The following is a 21,767-nucleotide window of genomic DNA, read 5'->3' as shown; positions in this document are numbered from 1 at the left end:
AGCAAGTGTTCACAGTACACCACAGTGCCACTTTTTATGAATGCATCAAAGAAAGTTCTCAGTTCCAGGAAAAGCTGTGCTTATCATCAGTAACTTGTTTAGTTTTCCCTGGTAGATATTGTAAATCTTGTTTCCCTCTTTGCTTTGGCCATTAGGAAACTCAGAGAAAAATTTGTCATGTATCCTGAGAAATGCACATGAGTATATGGCACACATTTTTATGAACTGCTTTATTCTGGTTTTACTTTACTTTCCTACCCATATTTTCATGTTTCATAATTCTTATACCTATACATTTTTTTCCATTGTTATATATCTCTTTTTGTAAACTGCTTCAAATCATCTCAGGAATAAAGTTTAGCATAACTAAATTAACTCATAACAAGAAGACCACTGATTTTGAATAAAGGAGACAGACAAAATTTAGATGAGCTATATAGGTCTATATAGAACCTATAAGATGGAGTATTTAATGCTGCATGACAGTATACAGAATGTTACTGCTAATGATGTCATTCCTATCATTAATATTCACAATCACAATAATTATAGCAGCTAGTGATTAATGTCTTCTAGATACCCAGTACTGGCAGAGTTTTTATCTCATTCGTCTCTATTATCATTTATTGTATGTAATCCTATCAAATAAATCAGCAAAGTTCATATCATTATTGAACTTTAAAGGCTCATCAATATTACTTATAAACTAGATCAGGACCGATCCCGGCTTAAAAACCATATATGGATGACACCAAGTCCTACATTCTTATGGTTAAGTATGATATCACCACGGGCTTCAGAGAAGAAAATCCAAGACTTAAAAGCTAAGAAGGGAGGTTGAAAGTTTCCATGACTAAGTAAGGATTCGGAGGGAGGAAGGAACAGTTTTTCCAGGTGAAGGGAACATCACTGCAAACACAGAGAAATGTGGAAATGCAGTATGTATTTTAGGGATAGGCAGGAAGTCAGAATGGCTGCAACATGGACCCTGAATGGGGGAGAAAGGTGATGAGGCAGGATCCCCACTCCAAAGAGACTTGTATACCATGAAAGACATTCTGTCAGTGGTGAAGAACTGGAATCAGATGTTAGGCAAAAAGGCAAAAAGATTAAAATTTATATTTAATTTTTTTATATCATTATCATTTATTTGTGGCTAATATGAATTCAAAGCAAGTATGCATATCAGAAAATCAAGACACAATTGTGATGATCAAATATTAATCTTCAGAGAACATCATCTCCACAAGGTTGGCCTGAAGACATTCAGATTCTACCAGTTTTTGAGGTGTTCCATATTTAAGTAGTGTAGGCACTGCAGTTAGTTTCATTTTTTTTCTTAAGTCATTATTTGGATCTTTCCAACTTGCACGTAGTCCGGGCACCAGCTTTTCCCTTCGGCGTCCTTAGAACCGGTAAAGTAGGCGAAAATGGTCTTGCCTTTGTGCTGCTCCACAGCCCGGCTGAAGTCCTGGAAGCCGGACACGCTCACCTCCTCCTAAGGCACCATCCGGAGCAGAAACCGCGGACCACAGGAGGAAATCTTGGGTCGCACCTCCTAGAGGCGGGGCCGCACGTGGAGCGGGGCGCACCTGTTTCCGGGTGGGCTGGGAATGCCTCGGCGCCCAAAGGAGCCGACCGCCGCCTGGGGGTGCTAACGCAGACCTCTGAGGGCCAAACTCATCGGTACAGCCTTTCTGCTCTCGCTTCTCCCATGTTCTCTAAAATTTATATTTTAAAATTTACTTTTATAGTGGTGTGGAGAGTGGATTAGAAGAGAACCAGGATGAGGTGGGGAGATGATTTAGAAGGAAGGCCCATTGCCTTTAAATAAAGAATCTTACCTGAAAGGTTTTTGGAAAGCAGATTCTTTAAGACTTTGTACTACTTAAATATGCAGAAAAAAAAGGGAGGAAAGAATGGGATTCAAGCCAGCATTCATATCCCTAGCTCAATAAACTGAGTGGGCAGAATAAGAAACAGAGTGGGATAGGCCAAAGTAGATGTAGAACATCAGTAGAAATGTAGATGTGCAGGGTTGGAGTCAGAAGAGATAAGGTATAATTGTGTGTTTGTGATCATAGAAACTACAGGAATAAAAGGCATCACTCAGTAAGAAAACATATAAAATGAGAAAAAGCTATAGAACACCAATAGGTTCAGGCTGAAAGATAAAAGCTTGGAAAGTGCACTGAGAAAGAAGAGCAAAATGGTAAAAGATCTAAAAAAATAATAACACAGAAACCAGAGGTGCAAAGAGTTTTAAAAAAGAAAATAAATTGATAGTGTTAAATAGATTGAGAGACCAAGTATAAAAACAGTTGAAAAGTTCTCACTGGTTATAAAATTATAATGGCATCCTTACCTTAAACAAGAGAAGATTCATCAAAATAATGGAAATACTGCAGTTGGTAGAGTTGTAGGCCACTCTCCGCTCCACACCCCCACTCTTATTAGGGATTTCTGGACCCAAGGGAAGGTAGGACGACAATCATGTCCAGCTCGAAGCAGCTAGAGGAGCTCGAGACCTTCACCCATTGTCCTTTATAAGATTATAAAGGGTCTTAAGTCTGAGAGGGAGGGATTGTTATTTTTTATTGTTAAAATATTTATTTATTTATTTATTTATTTATTTATTTATTTATTTATTTTAAAAAAGAAGAAGAATGTATTAAAGGGTGAAGCCAGAGAATTTGTATGTATGACCCATGGGCATGGACTTGAGGGGGGGGATTGCTGGGGAAGGGGTGGTGCTGGGCAGAGGGGAGCAAAGGGGGAAAAATTGAAACTATTGTAACAATATAATCAATAAAATATACTTTAAAAAAAAAGAATCTTGGCTGAAAGGGAAGAATCCAGAGTGGTCCCAGTGGCGTACCTGGTACAGGAATAAAGAGCCTAGATTCCTGCGTTAACTCAGGATTGGTGGTCTGCAAGGTTCCCACAGTCAGAGAATAAGGCTGGATGGGATAGTAAAAAGTGATTATAAAAATATTGTTAAAGTGTTCTTCTCAGGGTCTAAGGCAAATAAGAGTAAACCTAGGTAGGTACTTACCAACAAGGAAGGAAGTAAAGAGTGAAAGGACAATAGGGTGATTTCACAAAGTCAGAACACAAGCAAAATGGAAGGAAGATTCTGGGTGAGAGAGATGATCATGTGGTTGTTCTAAAAGCATGAAGAACTAGAAATGAAGATTTGACAATGAGAAGATGTTGGGAAAACCACAAAAGCTAAGGTGTAAGGGTGGGGCTAGGTCTTTAGTGAAGTCAAATGGAGAGTTTCAAGTCCATGACATGGAAGTCCTCTGAGGTGTTGGTCTTGTATGGGTTTTCACATAAACACCATTATCCTTCGACATTGTGGCAAGAGTTCAGGTACAGAAAAAGGTTGAGTCGCTTGCCAAAGTTTTTGTGTGTGGGAATGAAACCTGTGGCAGAGGCAGACAGGGAAAATAGAGGACTTCCTAATGGATGTGGGTTTACAGGAGGGTGGAAATGGGCTCACAGAAAGGAAGCAGGAAGGGGAGTTTGGAATAATGCTGACCTTTTGCTGGGCTATATACGATGGGCCATGGAAGAATGTGATGCCCCTGCTTTTAGTATCATAAATCAAGTGATAGTCTAGAGTTTTAAATGAAGACAAGAAGTAGGTTGAGAAACATAACTGATATCAACTTACTGTCTCTCAGTTTTAAAACCACCCTTCTGTGCCCTGTCATGTAATTCTGGTGGCTGGGATTCTGCAAACTACATTTCAGCTTTGAAGTTGCTCCCTGTTAAGGGCTGACATTAAAGGGCCTCAAAGGGAGACTGGGAGGCTGGAAAAGGGGGAAGGGACTAGATCCTTGTTTCACTAGTATGACCTCAGTAATGATTCTTCAACTTGGCAGTGCCAGTTAAGTTCAGTATCAAAAATTGTCTCCAGTTTGTATTCTTCCCATCCTTGCCATCTAACCTTCCTAAGAGACAGCACCTGCAGCTGGCCAGCACTCTCCCTTGAGGTCTGGTTCCATCTTTGCGTTGCTCTTCCAAGTTTCTAAACTGTAATAATACCAACTGCTAATATAATATAATTCATTTAATTTTTAGTAATTATTTTAAATAAGCAGGCAATATGTAACAATAGCCTCATAAATTTACTGAAAATTTAAATATTTTGATCAAACAGAAAAATGCATAGAATATAATGAGTGCAAAGAATTCTTAACATATTGTTATATTTGCATTTAAAAAATATTTTATTTATGTGTTTTTAGGGGGGGAAGAAAGAGAGGGAGCAAAACACCAATGTCTGGGAGAAATACAGATCAATTGCTTCTCACAAGCCTCCAACTGAGGACCTGGCCTGCAACCGAGGCATGTGCCCTGAACAGGGATCAAACAGGCAACTTTTTGGTTTGCAGGATGATGCCCAAGTCACTGAGCCAAACCTATTTGCATTTTTAAAAGACAAAATATTACAAATAGTATTGTAATCCCTGTGAACATATCTCATATCACATTTCCCTCTTCTCCCTGTATGGAGTTAGGCAATACCCTGAAGTCAGTGTATATATTTTACATTCATTTTTTTACTACATATATATTTATAAACAATACATAACACTTTTTTAAAAACTTTATACAATATTATACTGTGTATGATTCTGCAAACTACATTTCCACTTAATATTAGATTTTCTTTTTTATCCCATTTGATACATCTACCTCCAACTGATTTATCTGAACTGATTTACAGTTTTCTGTTGCATGGTTACACAATGATTTATTTAGCCAATGATCACTGATGGAAATTTAAGACATTTTATTTTTTCATATTACAAAACATGCTGAAGTAAATATCTTTTTACATTGCCTTGTATACAAGTGGAAGAGTATTTCTTTTATCCTCCTATCGCCACATTCATTTACTAAACTCTCCTGAAGTTATATACTGTATATTGTCCAGTCTGCTAGAATGTCAAATATTCTGTAAAATTCAAATTTATATTAAACACTTAAACAGTACTTAAGTTTCAATTTCTCCACATCCTCATCAACACTCGCTGTTTTGCAGATTTTTAATTTCTGTCAACCCAATTGATCTTAATAGTATCTTATATGTCCTATAATCTACATTGCATGGCTCTAAGCATCTTCTCATCTCTTTGTTTTTCTGTATTAGTCTACTGAAAAGTTCTTGTTCATATTCTTCACCCATTTGTTATTGGATATGTCTTCATTTGTAGAAACTCCTTATATGTGTTTTATGTTAATTGGTTATCACATATACATCACAAATATGTTCTGCCAGATTTGCTTTATCTTTTCCTATTTTTATAAAATACTTTAGTATACAGAAATTTTTAATATCTATATATATTCAAATACAGCAACCTTTTTCTTGATGATTCGTGATTGTTTTTAGTTCTTAAGAAATGCCTTTCTTTCATGATATTATATTTTTTCCAATAGTTTCTTCTAAAAATTTTAAACTTCTGCTTCTAACCTTAAGATATTTAATTTATCTAAAATTTTATGTTGCTTATTTTCCCATGTAGCTAAACCACTTGGCCTCGTGTAATTTTTTTTTTTTTTTTTTTTGAGTAATGTTTCAGTTCCACAGAGACCATGAAGCAATCTCTGTTCTGCCCCAACTGTCCCGTCGGAAGGGGTCTCAGTCTAGGTTCTCCATTCTAGTCTATTTGTCTACCCCTATTACAGTAACACTTCATCTTGATTACTGTATTCAATGGCACCAGTACTTTCTTATTCATAATCTTCAGAAAGTGTCTTTGTTTTTCTTTTTCTTTTCCATATGCATTTTAGGATCAGCTTATAGTTAGTTTCCCACAAACCCCTGTTGCAATTTTAAATGAAATTGAATCTTCAGAGTTCCTTAGCAGACATTTTGCCATCTAAGTCTCCTAATAAACCCAAAGGTATCTTAGAGATAAAATATATACATATATATTAGAAAATTTTTAACTTAATATTATAGGGTAGAACTGAGATTAGAATTCAGATTTCTTCTTTTCTAACCTTTAAATTATCTTCAATTACAGTTTATGTTCAATATTATTTTGTATTAGTTTCAAGTATGCAGCATAGTGGTTAGACAATCATGTACTTTACAAAGTGTTCCCCCTGATATTTCCAGTACCCACATGTCAACATACATAGTTATTACACTATTATTGACTATATTTCCTAACCCAGATTTCTAAACAATGCTTTCATGTATGTGTAAGTGTGTGCATGTGTTTGATTTTTTCATTTATTTTTTTTAAGATTGTAAATACACTTTCTTCCATGTATGGTACTTTATAATGCTTGCTATGGTGATTTGTACAAAAGGCTTGCACAGTGTTTTGGGATTTTGATCTCAAACAGGAGAAGAAAAACAAGAAGAAAGACCTTGTGAACAGAAGAAAAAGAAAGGCTACAATATTTTCTTTACCTGGACTTGCAGTCTATTCCTTAGTCATAACCCTTCTTCCTTCCAACTCATCAATCTTTTATTTACATAAAATGGGGTTTTATTAAAAGGTCAGAGCAGTGATGAAACTGGCTTCTCTGTTCTCACTCTGTGATTTTAGTTAACATCTGTGCAGTTCTGTGATAACATAAAATACTTGATATTGACTCCACTACTGTTTTTGGAAGATATGTGTAGAAATATTTAAAGAATTTCTGTTTTAGAAACAGTTCAATAGAATAAGTGCCCCAAAATTAAATATCCAATTATGAACTTATATACATAAAATGACCCCAAAAAGGAGATAGTCTCAAAAGACAGACTATGTTAAGTATATTGGTGAGTTCAAATATCATCTAACCACAATCTGAATATTCAATGTATATATCACAATGATTTCTTAGAAAATATGCTCAAATTTGTTTGCCATAATTTAATTTTTTATCGTTATGAAAAACTTATACCTATCCAAAAACTATTTTAATGAAAAATATTATATATTAAAATACTAAGGTCAGTAATCAACCCATCAGCTGTAAAACATTAAAAAAATAAAAATTTCACTGGCTTTAGCCATGCAAATAGTTTAAAGTATATAATATAAATGCTCGTGGTATTAAAAGGTGCTCATTTAATTTTCTAAAGTTGTATTTGTTTACTTTCATCTGTAAATCTGTACTGCTCTTTAAAATTGTATGATCTTTTGTTGAAACAAAAAACATATCTTGCAAAGATATTATTGTTATTACTGATAAGTAAAATAGTTCTTAATTTGAAAGTTGGGTAGGTATTATCACGGTGAAATGTATGTCAGCCAAAAAGACAAATGACTAAAGTATTACCTGTTCTCCCCCAACCAATTCCCCCAAACAAAACCCTAGATACACTGTGTGGGAACATTTCCAAGAGGCAATATTCATCTACCAAACATCTCCCGCAGTATGTAGCTACTGGTACCTCAGGACGAATTGAAGAAAAGGAAACAGGAAAAGGGGCAGACAGCTGGATTAGACTGACTGTGTATGTTAGTGATGGGTAGACTTCAAAAGACTTAGAGGTTCATTTTGGACAGGTGCCCAGAGACTCACAGGCTTACCCAAAACCTTCCATAACTTCTGATTTTAAAATTGAGCTAGAATTCCTTTGAGACCAGAGTTTAGGTCTTCAGTCATATTCCATACTTATATTCCTTACACTCGGTGCATGACAAGAAATTGTAAACTTTTGGGACCCAGAAAAATGAGATATGTATTTTAAATTGATAACAAAAATAGTATGTTTTAAAGTTTTGAAGAAAAACTTTAAACAGTATGTTTTTAAGAGAGACAGAAATTTCTTGAAAACATTTTTGTTGTTGTTGTTGTTGTTATTTGAGTCCAGTTAACAACAAAGCTTTTGAAAATCTTTTCAGGGACAGATGAAACCTTCATGTGTGTTCTAATTTATCTGTGAGATTGATAGTAGGTCTTTGATCAGTGTGGATCCTCATGTGCGACCCCCAGTGAATATTACCCTGAGAGACAGGCAGGAGGTCTGGTCTACCAAAGAATCAGTCTGGAAGAGTTGACAAGGTATATGTCTGTCACTGATTTGCAGGTACTCCTTTTAAGTGAACACAGTGAGAGTTCCCCTTCAAAAAATATAATTGTTCTTTGGTCTAATTAAATGTGCCTTTCAAATGGCTTATGTGAAGATTATTATTACTAACAATCTATGACAAAAAGTTGCCTTTACAAAAGGTCAAAAAATTATTTTGGGGTACAAAAAGTACATTTCCTATGCTAGCCTTGAACCACAATAAACTACACCTGGGTTTGTTAGTATGATTCCGAATAGGGTATGGTTTTACTATTCTCTAGTAAAGGACTGAGATGTGGACTGAATAAGCAGTAATAAAATAATGTAGTCACCACAAGAATCTCATTTTAATAGAACTTACACAATAATCACAGACAGGACTGTTTTTGTGAGTTAGTTTATGAATAGCTGGTTTCCTATATTCTACTTCCACAACAGGAACTCCTACTATATTTATTACATGAGGCTCTCTAGAAGGTATGAATAACAATTAATCTCCATCAGATTTAAATACATTAACAAGGAGAGTTGTGTCTTGGATGTTATAAAAGAAATATACAGTTTATCAGAAACACAATTTTACTTCCAAAAAATTTTTAAGCAGTAACAGCTAGAGAAAAACTGGCTATAATTCATAGTCCAAACTTTCTCAATCTCTGAAAAGCTATTTTCATAAAAATATTTGATGCCAATGCATATTTTACTTAAATATGTACAGTTCCTGCCAAAATATCAGTAACTCATTTATATCTGTACTCTAATAAAAGTGTAAAAATTAGTAACAGTTGTCCCATGTCAATCTCATGCTGAAAATGAATCCTAAGCAGCTACGAAAACTAGAATAAGACCTACATCTCTTCATGGTTCACTTCTAGGATTTTTATAAAGCAGACCTCATTTAGTATTTCAAAGCATTTCTAACTAAGACAGAATTTGTAATTTGAACTATTTTGTATAATTTTGCCCATACTACTCTTTTAAGCTCCTCCAATCACTTTACTCTTATTACTTACTTGATTTTTGAATTTTCTTAATAACACAATAAATACTCTAAAAGATAAAAACCAGTAGTATCTACTGATTCTACTAATTGCTATATGCATGCCAAATGAGAAACCAGAACATGTAGAAATTAAATGTATTGTTAATTTAATTCAACATACAATTTATATATATTTCTTCCCCAAAAGTGTTCCCAGATTCATTCACATACAGTAATAAAATGAACGTATTTGAGCCTCATGCCCTATCTTCTAGCCTAGCTTTGGAGACTATGACTGATTGAAAGTTAATATCCAAGAAGAAAAAAAAGAATAATATAGGAAAGGGTGAAGCTAGAGAACTTGTATGTATGACCCATGGGCATGGACTGTGCGGGGGGGGGGGGGGTTGCTGGGGGAGGGGGGTGCTGGGAAGAAGAGAGCAAGGGGGAAAAAATTGAAACTATTGTAGCTATAATCAATAAAATATACTTTAAAAAAAGACACAAAATTGTATAAATTGTTCTTCAAAGTATTAAGGAAATTGATACTGGGCATCCAAGATATTTATCCTTTGTTGTTTAAGCATTTCTGAAGCACCTACTATGGTCAGTGTTTACCTTCGGAGACTATTATGAGAAAATATAAATTGGAATGTTCATAATTATTAAAATAATAAAGAAAAGCAAAATAGTCATCATTTAAAATATTATATCAGGGTATTATTATCTTATTCATGCACTTTGAAATAAGCAGCGTTTTTGGTAATATGCCAGTAATCCCCACAACTTTGTTAATATTTTTGAACAGTGTTAACACATGTCCACTTAAATAAATTAATGCTTCCATGCCCTACTGATTCCTTCAGCAGAAATAAGTTTACATGCTCTCTCATATAGAGAACAGAAAGGAATTTTATGAGGCAAGTGACAAATTACAAAGAAATAAATTACAATTGGAACCTCATACTTTTATCCAAAAGCCCTCAAGACAAGGAATATCATAGTATATATTTACTTAGATTTGCAGGATGCATAATGTAGTCAATATATCTTTAAAATTTTTCCCAAAATGAGATTACCACACTGAAATAATCAGTTGAAAAGTATCAGAAGCTACACCCCTTAAGTCAGTATTTAATTTATCAAACAACTTTCAGAAATCACATGCACAATGTACTTATTAAAGAACATAACCATATAAACTACTTCAGAAATTGTGGATTGACCAATTCATAATTCCTTACCTCTATATATGCAAATTAAGACTACAATAAATAAAGTTGTAAATGCATTTATTATTAAAAAGAAATTTCTTTAAAAATTCAAATCTTAGCTTATTAAAAAATATAATAAAAGACTTTTTGTACTTTAGTATGCAAGAATTAAATTGCTTGACCCCTCTTTTAATGACTTAATTAGCTGTACTAAAGCCCAGCTGGGCCTCTGCTGACAACATAGCTAGATATTTCAATCAAGCAGTGTTATGGAGAATAAGTAATAAATGCTACCTTGTCGCCATACAGTCCCAAACCATAGTGCAGGCTGGTAATGCTAAATTTGATCAGTATGCCTTATATTTCAATTAGTCGTGGTCTGAATCACTAAAACTGTGTAATGTGTATGAATTCCTGATATCAGATACAGAGCCACAGGCTCCCACAGTTAGAAGCCATTGAGTTTGCTTTTATTAGCAGCCAATTAATGGCAAAAATCTGTATTGCTTTTAAAATTTATAACCTCTATTCCAGCTGCATCCACGGCTCCTACTATACTGTATACAATCAGATCCATATCACTGTCGCATGTTAAACAGCTGCAAACTGTATTCTGTCTGCAGAAGTAAAAAATCCTTTCATATAGAAGCTTTTTTTAACCTCTTAGAAGTTCTTTTCAAAGCCCAGCAGCACCAGTCACTTTGCAACAATGAGCGATTTAATATAGAAAGAAAGAAATCTACACCAAGGTAACCTCTTGGGATGTGCTAGGTTTTCAAACGAAGTGAAACCCTACCACTCTGGCACCGCACAAGGGCAAGCAAAGCCACTTCTCCTGACCAAGGCTAAGAAAATATAAACATATAAAACCTGACCCTCCTACAAAGTTAACCCGTTGAAGCCTATAGAGTCATTAAAACGAAGTGGTATTACATAAGTTTAATATTAAGTAACTTACATAAAATTTTCGTATTCAAATTTGTATGCCCGAACCTTAACTGCTTCCCTAATAAAACGTCTGTGGAGATCACATTTCCCCATCAAGAAGCAGTTTATTGCATACCTCAAAATTTCTAGACATTATTTTTAGAAACCAGGCTCTTTCTGATATATGATAAGACAGGAAATTTAGATGTGATCATATTTAGTAACAGCAAAATTGCTTTATGTATTGCTAATGCTGTACTTTCAAAATTATTAAGGAAATGCTTGAGCTTTATGGTATTACATATTTTTAATTACCTTATATATAGTATTCAATGACGTCTGCATTACTTTGATATCTGACCATTAAAATGCTATTTGGAAGAAATAAAACAAAGGGTTTCTTCCTTTGGTCTTCTATAAAATACTATTAAATTTTTAAAAATGTTATATTTACTTATATATGTTGTTTATAAATATATGTTAATATAGTTACATAACACAAGGTCTTGTAGACAAAAGAATTTACCTGGAAAAAGAGGAACGTGAAAAAATACCAATCCTAATACATGGCAGTAAAAATGTTGTACTGGGATAACACAAACTGCTGCTATGGCTATTTAAAGAAAATAAAATTCCTATTTTACAAAATTCAACTGCTAATAACCAGCATTCTTTCTAACTGCTTAAATACTGCAGTGAGACTTATAATGCCACTGTGAAATCATAAGCTAGTACTTCAAAGGTGTTGTATCTGTTACAAATTGAATCTTCACTGCTTTGTCACAACTGATTTCACCCCAGAGGCTTGGAGATGCAGCATAGCAACATTCCTGTTGTCCTGGACAACCTGAACCAAACTGTTAAATACCCATCTGCTGCCCAAGGATGATTATAATATTATTGACTATGGAATCTCCAACAACCACCCTGTAAACGTACAATTAGTCAGTTCCAGTTAATAGAAGAGGAAAAGTATGCTTTACAATGTTGACAATTTGTAGGCATTTTATTGATAGACAGAAAACGGTGCTGTATTTCATGAATGGCATGGTATTGTATTCATTGTGTACTTAAAAGATTATTCTTCGTGTAATACTTTATATTAGTACATTTTACAATTATGTAATGTAAGTTAATATAGATTTGAATCTCAAGTCTTTTTTTTCCTACATGAGGAAATTCATTAAGTTTCATGGATCTTAGAAAACCAGTATCTAGTGGTTTCTGTCTAATGCTGAATGCTTTTGTTCTTGAAATATCAGGCTCAATGTTTTTACTTCCTTTCAGGTATACAGTGACACACAGGATGCAGTAGGAGCACAGGTCACTGATGTGAACAACTAAATGAATTTGTATTTACGAAGTGGCCCAGAAAAGGGGGTAATAGTGCATTGAAACCTCTTGCATGTGGGAGTTTAATTAAAAAGCAGAAGGTTAAATTTGACTCCTCAGACTGGTGATGAAAATTTGTAATTCGCCAGAACAATTTTAGGTCTGTCACCTGGCATATGGATTTAATATTCATATACAGAGTACAAAAGTGTGCAAATATACAAGTACCAATTTTCCATCACAACACTGTGTTATTATTGGACAAGACAGCACTTTGTTTCCAAAATCTTTTTAAATTGTTAATCCACTGCTCTTCTCATGGAAGCAGCTTTACTTCATTTGTCTGTACTATATAAATAATACTCAAAGGTATTTCTTAATAATATTTAATTACTGAGTACCATGTTTTAAATCTATCAACCAAGAAAAACAAAAGCATAGGAAATTATACTTATGATATACCTCAAGAAATACTGAGGTGCCTGAAGTTCTAGCTAACAATCCCTATTCTCTCTGGAATGCACATTATCATTAAAATATGTATGTTAAACATGGTATAAATATGATCTAAATGTCTTCAGTGAATTTAACAATTTAAGTGATGGCACTAATTTCAAAAAAAATAAAAGAACACAATTTTGTTTATATTAAAGCCTTGCATAAAATAAAATATAAATGAATCATAGTTAACACAAAGATATAAAAACCCAGTGTTCTGGCAAATCAAGCAAAAGCAGAATATACTGATTATAATATTCTATCCCCATTAGAAAATAATTATATTATGCTGAACAGACTTTTTATTCCTATTAACATGTCACTTAAAATGGTTTAATTCCAAACTAAAATTGATGTAAGTTTAAATGCATTCTTTAACTAGCATGGTAGGGACACCATTAAACATATATTAAGTCACCCATATACAATTCACACTTGTGACTTTTCTCTGCCATTCATGAATTATGCAATTATTCCTAACTCATGGAAATGAAAGTGCATTAACTGCCCACTGTCATATATTATCTCTTTCTGTGTCCTTGTGCACACATTTCCACAGTTTATTATTCATGGATGTATCTATGCAAGTGTAAATGTGCACATATAATATGGAAATAGCCACCGATGGATAAATAGCAACTAAACACTTGTTTGTGAAGACATGAACTTCATTCCCAAATAACCAAAATTTTACAAAGAAGACTTCTACTCTTGTTATGGATGCTACGTGGTAAACAAAATGGATGTCAGCAATATAAGAAATGAGCAATTTCTTCACACATGAAAGGAAGATGATGCTATCTATAAACCTGAAGCAGAGTCTTTTCAATTTTGACAATTCTTCTTCTCTCTCTTCCCCCAATAAATTTCTTTTCAGCATTGATTGAAATCTTACTGGAACACGATTCTAAAAATTCCATACCTTGTGTTTCTAATACTCAATTTTGTTTTATCCATGTTAACATAGAATGATAATGATATTCCTAAAGATTATTATTTGAAATAAATAGTTTTGGGGAAATAAAAATAGAGTTTTCTCTATTGAATATTATGGTTATGTGGGTTCTTTCTAATTCTGAATTGAACATCCTAACAATTTGGCCCTGTTGGCATATATACCTCATAAGTTTCTCTGATTTTAGTCAAGTTAGCACAAGTGAGCACGCATGTGCAATGTTTACATTATTTCTAGCAGAGTTGTCACTACTGAAGTAATTCTTTCTAATGAAATAAAATTAATCTTATCACATACACAAAATGTTATTTTGTGTGTAATAAAGCTTCTTAAAAATGTTGCTTCAGGCAATAAAAGCAGGATTTAATGACTTAAGAACCAAAGTAAAATATTCTTTCCACACTATAGATTTTAATTTTATTAGACATAGCCAAATGTTCAAGTTCAGAATTTCTTTAAAAGGTTATTTCAGCAAGATATCTCATTCAGTGTAAATTATTCTTATATAAAATTAATTAAGAAAATTTTGGTAAAAAAATAATTACTCTATCATTGTCTATGTGCATTCTTTGTTAAACAGTATTTAAAATTAAAACTGAAATAATATGTCTTCACAAATTAGATTTTATTGGCATCTTTATTGTATGCTAAAAGTTAATTAAGTACTAATATTACACTAGCTAAAATATTTTTCTAAAAATACAACTTTTCTTCATGATTATACATGCTTCTCTTTTTGATTATTTGTTTCATTTTTAAAGCAAATTTAAAACCAACCATCTTTGTTATGCTTCCATACCTAAAAGACCCATATCTAATTTTTACTAAATATTGTTAAATATCTTGTCAGTTAAATTACATTTTAAATTCTGCAGTATATCTCAATTTACACATGTTTCATGACTCACAAATTTTACGGATATTGATAATATATAAGGATTTTTATAATTTTACTTAGACACAGCGTGTCTGAAAAGTTAAAAAGAAAAATGCCAGTAAGTACAAGATCAATTTCAAAAAATTAGAAAAACAATAAAAATAAACAGGTGGAAATATTCCACATTTCAAGTTGTATTATTTAAGAAATACTTTTCTCCCTAAAAGAAACTTTTAAAAAGGTCTAATAACTGCTAAATTATAACAAAATTAAGTGTGTTAATCTCTAACACCCTATATTTTTATGCATGTTAAGTTGTGATTCACAGAAATACACCAAATAATACATTAGGATAAAAACAAGTTTTCATTACTATTCAGTGCATTCACTTACATCATAAATAAGGTGTGACCAGCAGAAGGCACTGTTACAATAAATATATGCATACATACTGCTGCTCATTTACAAACTGGTTGAAAATTCTGATGCTAGTTTTACTAACTTTTTACAGCAGAAATCTTTTTCATATAGACATTGTTATAAATTTGTTCTATAAATGTGAATAAAACACTCCTATAATTATTTTTGTATAATTTTCATTTATATTTCAGCCAATTAACAATGTTATCACCCTAATTTTTAACTTAATTCTTAGAAGAATTATGAGGTCACAGATCATTTTTAACGCTGCCTTTAAGGAGTGATGCTCTCTTAAGGGAGAATTCAGGCCCTGTTGAAGAGTTAAACTTAGATTCATAGTACAAACCTTGCTTTAAAACAAGCTTCTAGTTTCATTTTTATTAACTTTTAGAGGTTTGATTATAATTTTCTAGAACATGCAGAGATGATCTTTTAATGGAAATGTTTGGATGTATGAACATACCTTTAATTAAATCTCTGTCAAACATACTACTAACAATGTTGTTTAGTTTGTGTTCATATACAAAATCTCTTGAACGCCTCTCCAAGTTTATAAAATCCATGTTAAAGGAGACTTCATTGAAAAAAAAAAAGTTACGGCATATGTTTGGATTTTTGTATTTCAGAGTCCTGGCTATTTTATCTGAATTATAGATTTAGAGCTTTGTTATGTGTGATAGTTATGATAATATGATCACCAAAGGCACAGAGACAGGGAGACTCAAATCCCTTTGAAAATCCCTTTCTCTATTTCCTACAGCTGCTGCAGGAGTTTAATATCTGATAGAATGATGAAAAAGAACAGGCCGAACTCCAGTTTTAATAAAAATTTTAACAGGTCTACATATAGTTATGAAAAATGTTATTTGCAATGCCAATTTTTAATAAAGTTTTTGTAAACCAAAGAAAAAATCCCCAAGGGGAACTTGATATGAATGTGTTCTTTCATATGTACTATTTAAGGCTCTTTAAAGGTTATGAAGGTGACTGATAAAATAAGTTCTATTCTATACAACACAAACCTGTACGCACTTGCACTTTTGCAATTTAATCAAATAAGTAAGCAAAGATTTTGTTTTGTATATTGAATTAGAACACAATTATCACATTGCATTGTTAGCAGTAAGAATTCATTTTATTAAATAACTGCATTTTTAAACAAGTTTAAACACTGCTAACACACATCAAAGCCTTTGATAATCTATGAATCCATCATGCTAAGAAATAATACTTTTCATGAAATTATTTTGTTTTTTTGAATTTTAGAAATTATACAAAATTTTAAAACATTAATTTTCATGAGAGAAAACAAATATATTAAGTATGATGAAATCAGACTTAATTGGGATCCAGGAACTACAGACCTGAAAAGAGTCTTTATAAAGGAAAACACACTAAATGGAGAGTCTCATATTCAGTGACCTGCATTGGTATACTTCCACACACATAGTTGTGCATCATGATCAAACATCCTAGAAAATAAAGTCATGAGACAGTAAGCCTGTGCCTTTATGTTCACAATAAGTAGAAACAAGGTGTTTATAAGGGATCAGAAAGAAATGTTAATTTACTGAGGTAATCAGCATCAACTGTAATATCGGAATTCTTTGTAACTTTCAATATGTAACTTTCATAAACAACAGATTCAATTTTATTACTTAAAATGTATGAATTGACATTATTATCATTAAAGTCATTGCATTCTAGTGTAGCACTGATTTCCCTAGCAATACTGTCCTTGTCATTGTTTCTGAAACTTTCTGACTGCTAAGGAAGATGGTTTAATAATGCACACCACAGGCAACACATTAACATTTTTAAAATTTTGATAGACTTTTCTATCAAAAGTAGCTACACTAATACAGCCGGGCATACAAAATGTAACTACAAAGCAGTCTGTATTATATCTCTAAACAAAAAATTCACTTTTGAAAACATACAATTTATTATGTATTGAAATGAGGAAAGTAAAACATTACCCGCTTTGTTACTGAGTATTGTAAGGTTGGAATACTGAGCCATGGTTTAAACCTTTTTGGTCCTCTTGTGCAGTTTATAATGTGAAATTGACAGCTTTAGGTTCATACCATATGTGCCATATTTATAATCTTACTATATAACAATTGTTAATGAATTGTACAATTCTAGAACCAAATCAAAATTGTTTTTAGTTAAAAGACATTTTTTGAATGGAGCAAGGGGCAGTGACCTTAATCAGGGGATTTGAAAAAAATTGGTGGAATCAAGGTAACAAGAATGAATTATTGTTGTCGCCATTTTTCTTCTTGATTTCTGTATTGGGATTAGAGTGGATTACCTCCAACCAAATCCTATTTTTCAGGTCTTTGTAGGACCCTTGATATTACATAGCGAGAAGAGCAAATTTCTGAGATTATTTCTAAAATTCAAACACTTGTTTATGAAATTTATGGTTATGCAGAAAAGATGGGGAAAGCACACCTTACTAAAATAGTACTACCGCATTAAATTTCCTACTTTAAGTATTTTTATAACATTTTAAGAAAGACAGTTGAATGCTTTCATAAAGTATTTGCTTTCAATTATGAACTAAATTTGAAGAGCTAGCTCAAACATGCTTTGACTAATTCACATTTTAAAATATCTTAAGACTGTATAAAATAAAAAGTGGAGTTTTTAAAAAATAATTTCAGGAAAGCTCTAAGAACCACACATATAAAAACAAATATCCTGAGAAAATAAAAAATATATATCTTGTTTTAAAATCTATGTTTAGGCTCTTAAGGAAAGTTCTGACAATAATTTATACTTAGAGCTCCATGTGACCATAATGGAACAGGATCTTCTGTGTATCAAAATATCTAGCTAAATAGGCATATTTTTATTCTTTCAATAAATTAATTTTAGTTAATGATTTGATATCATTTTCAAAAATTAAGGAACTACATTCTACAACCCTAACTCCTATAAAAAAATAACTATAGTCAAATACAAATAAATAAAATGATTAACTTTTATTAGATTTTATATAGGATTTATGTAATATTTTTATTCAAAGGTCAATAATTTACCATTTTAACAAAATTCTGCATTTTTTTTTCCAAATTTCACTACAATGTTTAGCCAGAATACTTTGGTTATCAAGTTCATACAGCCCATGAATAAAATTGTGCTTCCTTTTCTTTATAGATACCATGCTTTGTTATTTTATTTAATATTTTTATCTGTATAATTCAAAAGATTTAAAAATACAGTACTCTTGGGAAAACATTATAATTACCTGAAGAGTTTAGGTTGATATTTTTATTATAGAAGAAGTAAAGACAAGTGTTTAATAGTATCTAAAATTATCTTATTACTTAATTTTTATGGTTTCCATAGAAACCACCTCAGGTATTTCTAAACCACAATTGCTCTAACCATTGGTATTTATAAAGACTTTTGTAAGCCAGACTGGTTTTTTTTTTTCTCACCTAAAACTTGATGGTAAAGTAAATTACACTAGATACATGTATTTATGGTTTAATTACACATTATTTTTAAGAATAAGAATATTTATATAAACAAAGAGATGTGGGGAGAAAGAAGAGAAGTAAATTCCTCAAATAATACTGATTTTATTTTACTCAGAAATATGGAGTGTTATCCTTTATCTATATCTCCAAAACAAATTATCATGAATCTTGAGAATTGCTGTACATTGTTGCATAGTAACCAGTTCTTAGCTTTGGATTTCCTCATTGCCCTTGATCTCTATGGTCCTAAGTGAGGATTGTGTTTCTATTAATTACATGTTCCTTACTTCATCAAATGTGTTTTTAAATCTTGTAGAAATTTCTTCAAGATTTTCAAAGACCAGGAGTACCTGAGAGATCAACCAATGTTATCAAAGCCGGGTAACTTGGAAAACAGATAAATTAAGATGTAATTATTCACATAACAAAAAAATTCACAGATGGCTTCCTGTATATAAGGAATTCCCTATTTAAGTGTTTGTTTACAGATCATTAGCTACTTGACAAAGAAGCTTTAGGGGCAGAAAGACTTAGATCTTAAGTGCTGGGAGACACTGCCAATTGGAGATCAATCAAATGTAATAAAGCATCCATGGAGCCAGTATATGAAACAGAAAATATTATTAACTTCATGTGCATGCATGTACTTCTTATGTACACACATACCTATGTTTATGTGTGTGTTAACTGTGTATATACAAGCACACACATACGTACCTGAAGAGGCGACTTTAACATAAATAAGAACACTTACAAACCAGCTGGATTTCCTTAGTTCATTTTAGAGATGTTTAGATGATTCACAAATTTTTTAATGTATGTTGTGTTAAAGTACCTCCAGTGAAAGAATATTTGAAATATTTTCAGGCTTTACAGTGGAATAATTGTCCCACACCTAATTGTCTGGTACAAAGTAATTTGTGTTCTTCTTACCACAACAAATTTATTAAATTCTTACTGTTTACACGGCATTTTGTTAACACTAAAGAAAAAGTAAGCACTGGTCATCATAGAGACAAAATATAATTTTAAGTGATTTTTAATAATGTGGTCATTAATATGTTTATAAAGTTGCTATTAGAAAATGCTAAATTATAAAGAATTATTTGCAAAACAAAACATTTGTTTTGATTTTGAAGATCACTGTTGAGTCCCAAACAAGTAAAGAGATGTCCTTGTCAATCAGGTAAGAAGTATAAAAAGACTTATGGAAAGCTTTGTCTTCAATTCACGTTTCTTCTCTTATAAATTTTGAAAGAAAGTTACATATTGGGAGAGAGAAATTAGATAACAATATCCAAGTTGTACTAAACATCTTCCTGGTTTAATTTCAAAGCAAGCATTATGTTTCATTTATTAACAGGTAGTGGCAATTTCTTGAGTTTTATTGAATAAAAAATAAAATTTTATTAAAAAATTAATGGCACATAAACTTCAAACTTTAGCATCTCTGTTGTGGCATCTTTAATATAAAAAAAACAAGTCCTAAGATGTGAGAATTTTTTGCAATGATTGAGAACTTGCTATACCATCCTCATTCCTGCTGCCTAATACTGGGCTAGACAGTTGGGCAAGAAATCATATAAATGGTGTTTTCCAGTTTACCCATATTAGCTCATATTTTACCTTACAAACCTATAGCCTATACTCTATAATTATTAGTTTCTTAAATGATAGTCTGATAACAAACTTAGGAACCTTGTTATATTTCAGAAATAAGTCCAAAAACTTTTAGTGCTTTAATTTTATGGCAAATTTGGATCTTAGCATTCAAGTTTTTTTAGGGCTTTTATACCATCTAGATAAATGAGAATAAAATGTTTTTAATGCATAGTTCATTTCAAAGTATTTTAAATCAATTTTTCACCCACATTTTAGAAATAAATCCAAAATGCTAAAGTATCTTATTTTAGAAGAAAGAAATCATATATAGATAGAAGTAAGTTATCCCTTCTTTCAAGTAACTGGACTTTAAAAAATTGCTTTGAAGTCTAAGTCATGATACTTTATTTGGATTTGGGTAGGAGAAAAAGAATAAAGCAAAATTGTGCAGAATATGTGTAAAAGGGACAAAAGAAAAACAAGTTTCTTATTACAGTAAAATCATTTTAGAAAAAAAGGGAGATGGATTTGGCAGTAACCACTTAGTCCAAGTATAATACCCTATAAAGACAATATAAGACAAATGCATGTATTAAAGGTGGCACATTTCAAAGTTAGAAAACAATTCATACCATTCTAAATCATTCTTTGTATTATTTTGGAGTAGTTTCCTTTATTTCAACACCATCCATCTCAACATTCTATCACAATCCAAACATTCCATACGAGTAAAAGAATATGTTACTGAATTTAAAATAAGCATTATATATTTAATTACTAAGAAATCACTAACTCTATAAATCATATAAGTATTAAAAATGTGAATTTTTGGATGAAATTGTATCTTATACATTAATTTTACAATAATAAATCAATTCTATCTTAGACATATAAGTCAAAAACTTACAACCTGTAAATACATTTATTTTTCATCCTAATACCTATGCATACTCATGCAGAGCATCTTCAATCTTTGAATATTTGGAAATACATTAAATATTTAGAAAATGCTTGAAGTGGGGTAAGTGTAATAAAACAAATTTGACCAGTGCATTAATGACCATACACTAATTTTCTTTTTTAATACATGGATCTTAAAAGGTCTGATTAGATTGCACGTGAGAGAAAACCAAAGAGTTTAGTGCTCATTTTAAAAAATAAATGAACAGTATCTTAGGGACACAGCCAATTTTGGTGTATTTTGATTTTGTTCTTTTTTTCGCTATACATTTGCCATGACTGCTTTACACAACATAGCTTTCTAGAATGCTTAAAAATAATACTGAAATCCCTGGGCTCTTCTAAGAGCTTTGTTTCTGAGAATGCTCTGAATTTCATGAAGTGCATATATGTACCTACGGGAAAAATATAATTTCTAGAACCTGCAAGCAGATATCGCCACGCCTTTCTGACAGAGCCTGGAAAGATTGG

General features: G+C 32.0%; 1 pseudogene; it reads right to left on the bottom strand.

The window, feature by feature from the left end:
• Nucleotides 1–1,147: 1,147 nt before the first annotated feature.
• On the bottom strand, nt 1,148–1,510 carry LOC150019456 (thioredoxin domain-containing protein 17 pseudogene; annotated as a pseudogene).
• Between the last annotated feature and the right edge of the window lie 20,257 nt (nt 1,511–21,767).

The sequence above is a fragment of the Furipterus horrens genome, unplaced genomic scaffold (genome assembly GCF_987537825.1).
Source record: "Furipterus horrens unplaced genomic scaffold, mFurHor1.1.pri manual_scaffold_2, whole genome shotgun sequence".
Classification (NCBI taxonomy): domain Eukaryota; kingdom Metazoa; phylum Chordata; class Mammalia; order Chiroptera; family Furipteridae; genus Furipterus; species Furipterus horrens.
This window is presented reverse-complemented; position numbering and strand designations above follow the sequence as displayed.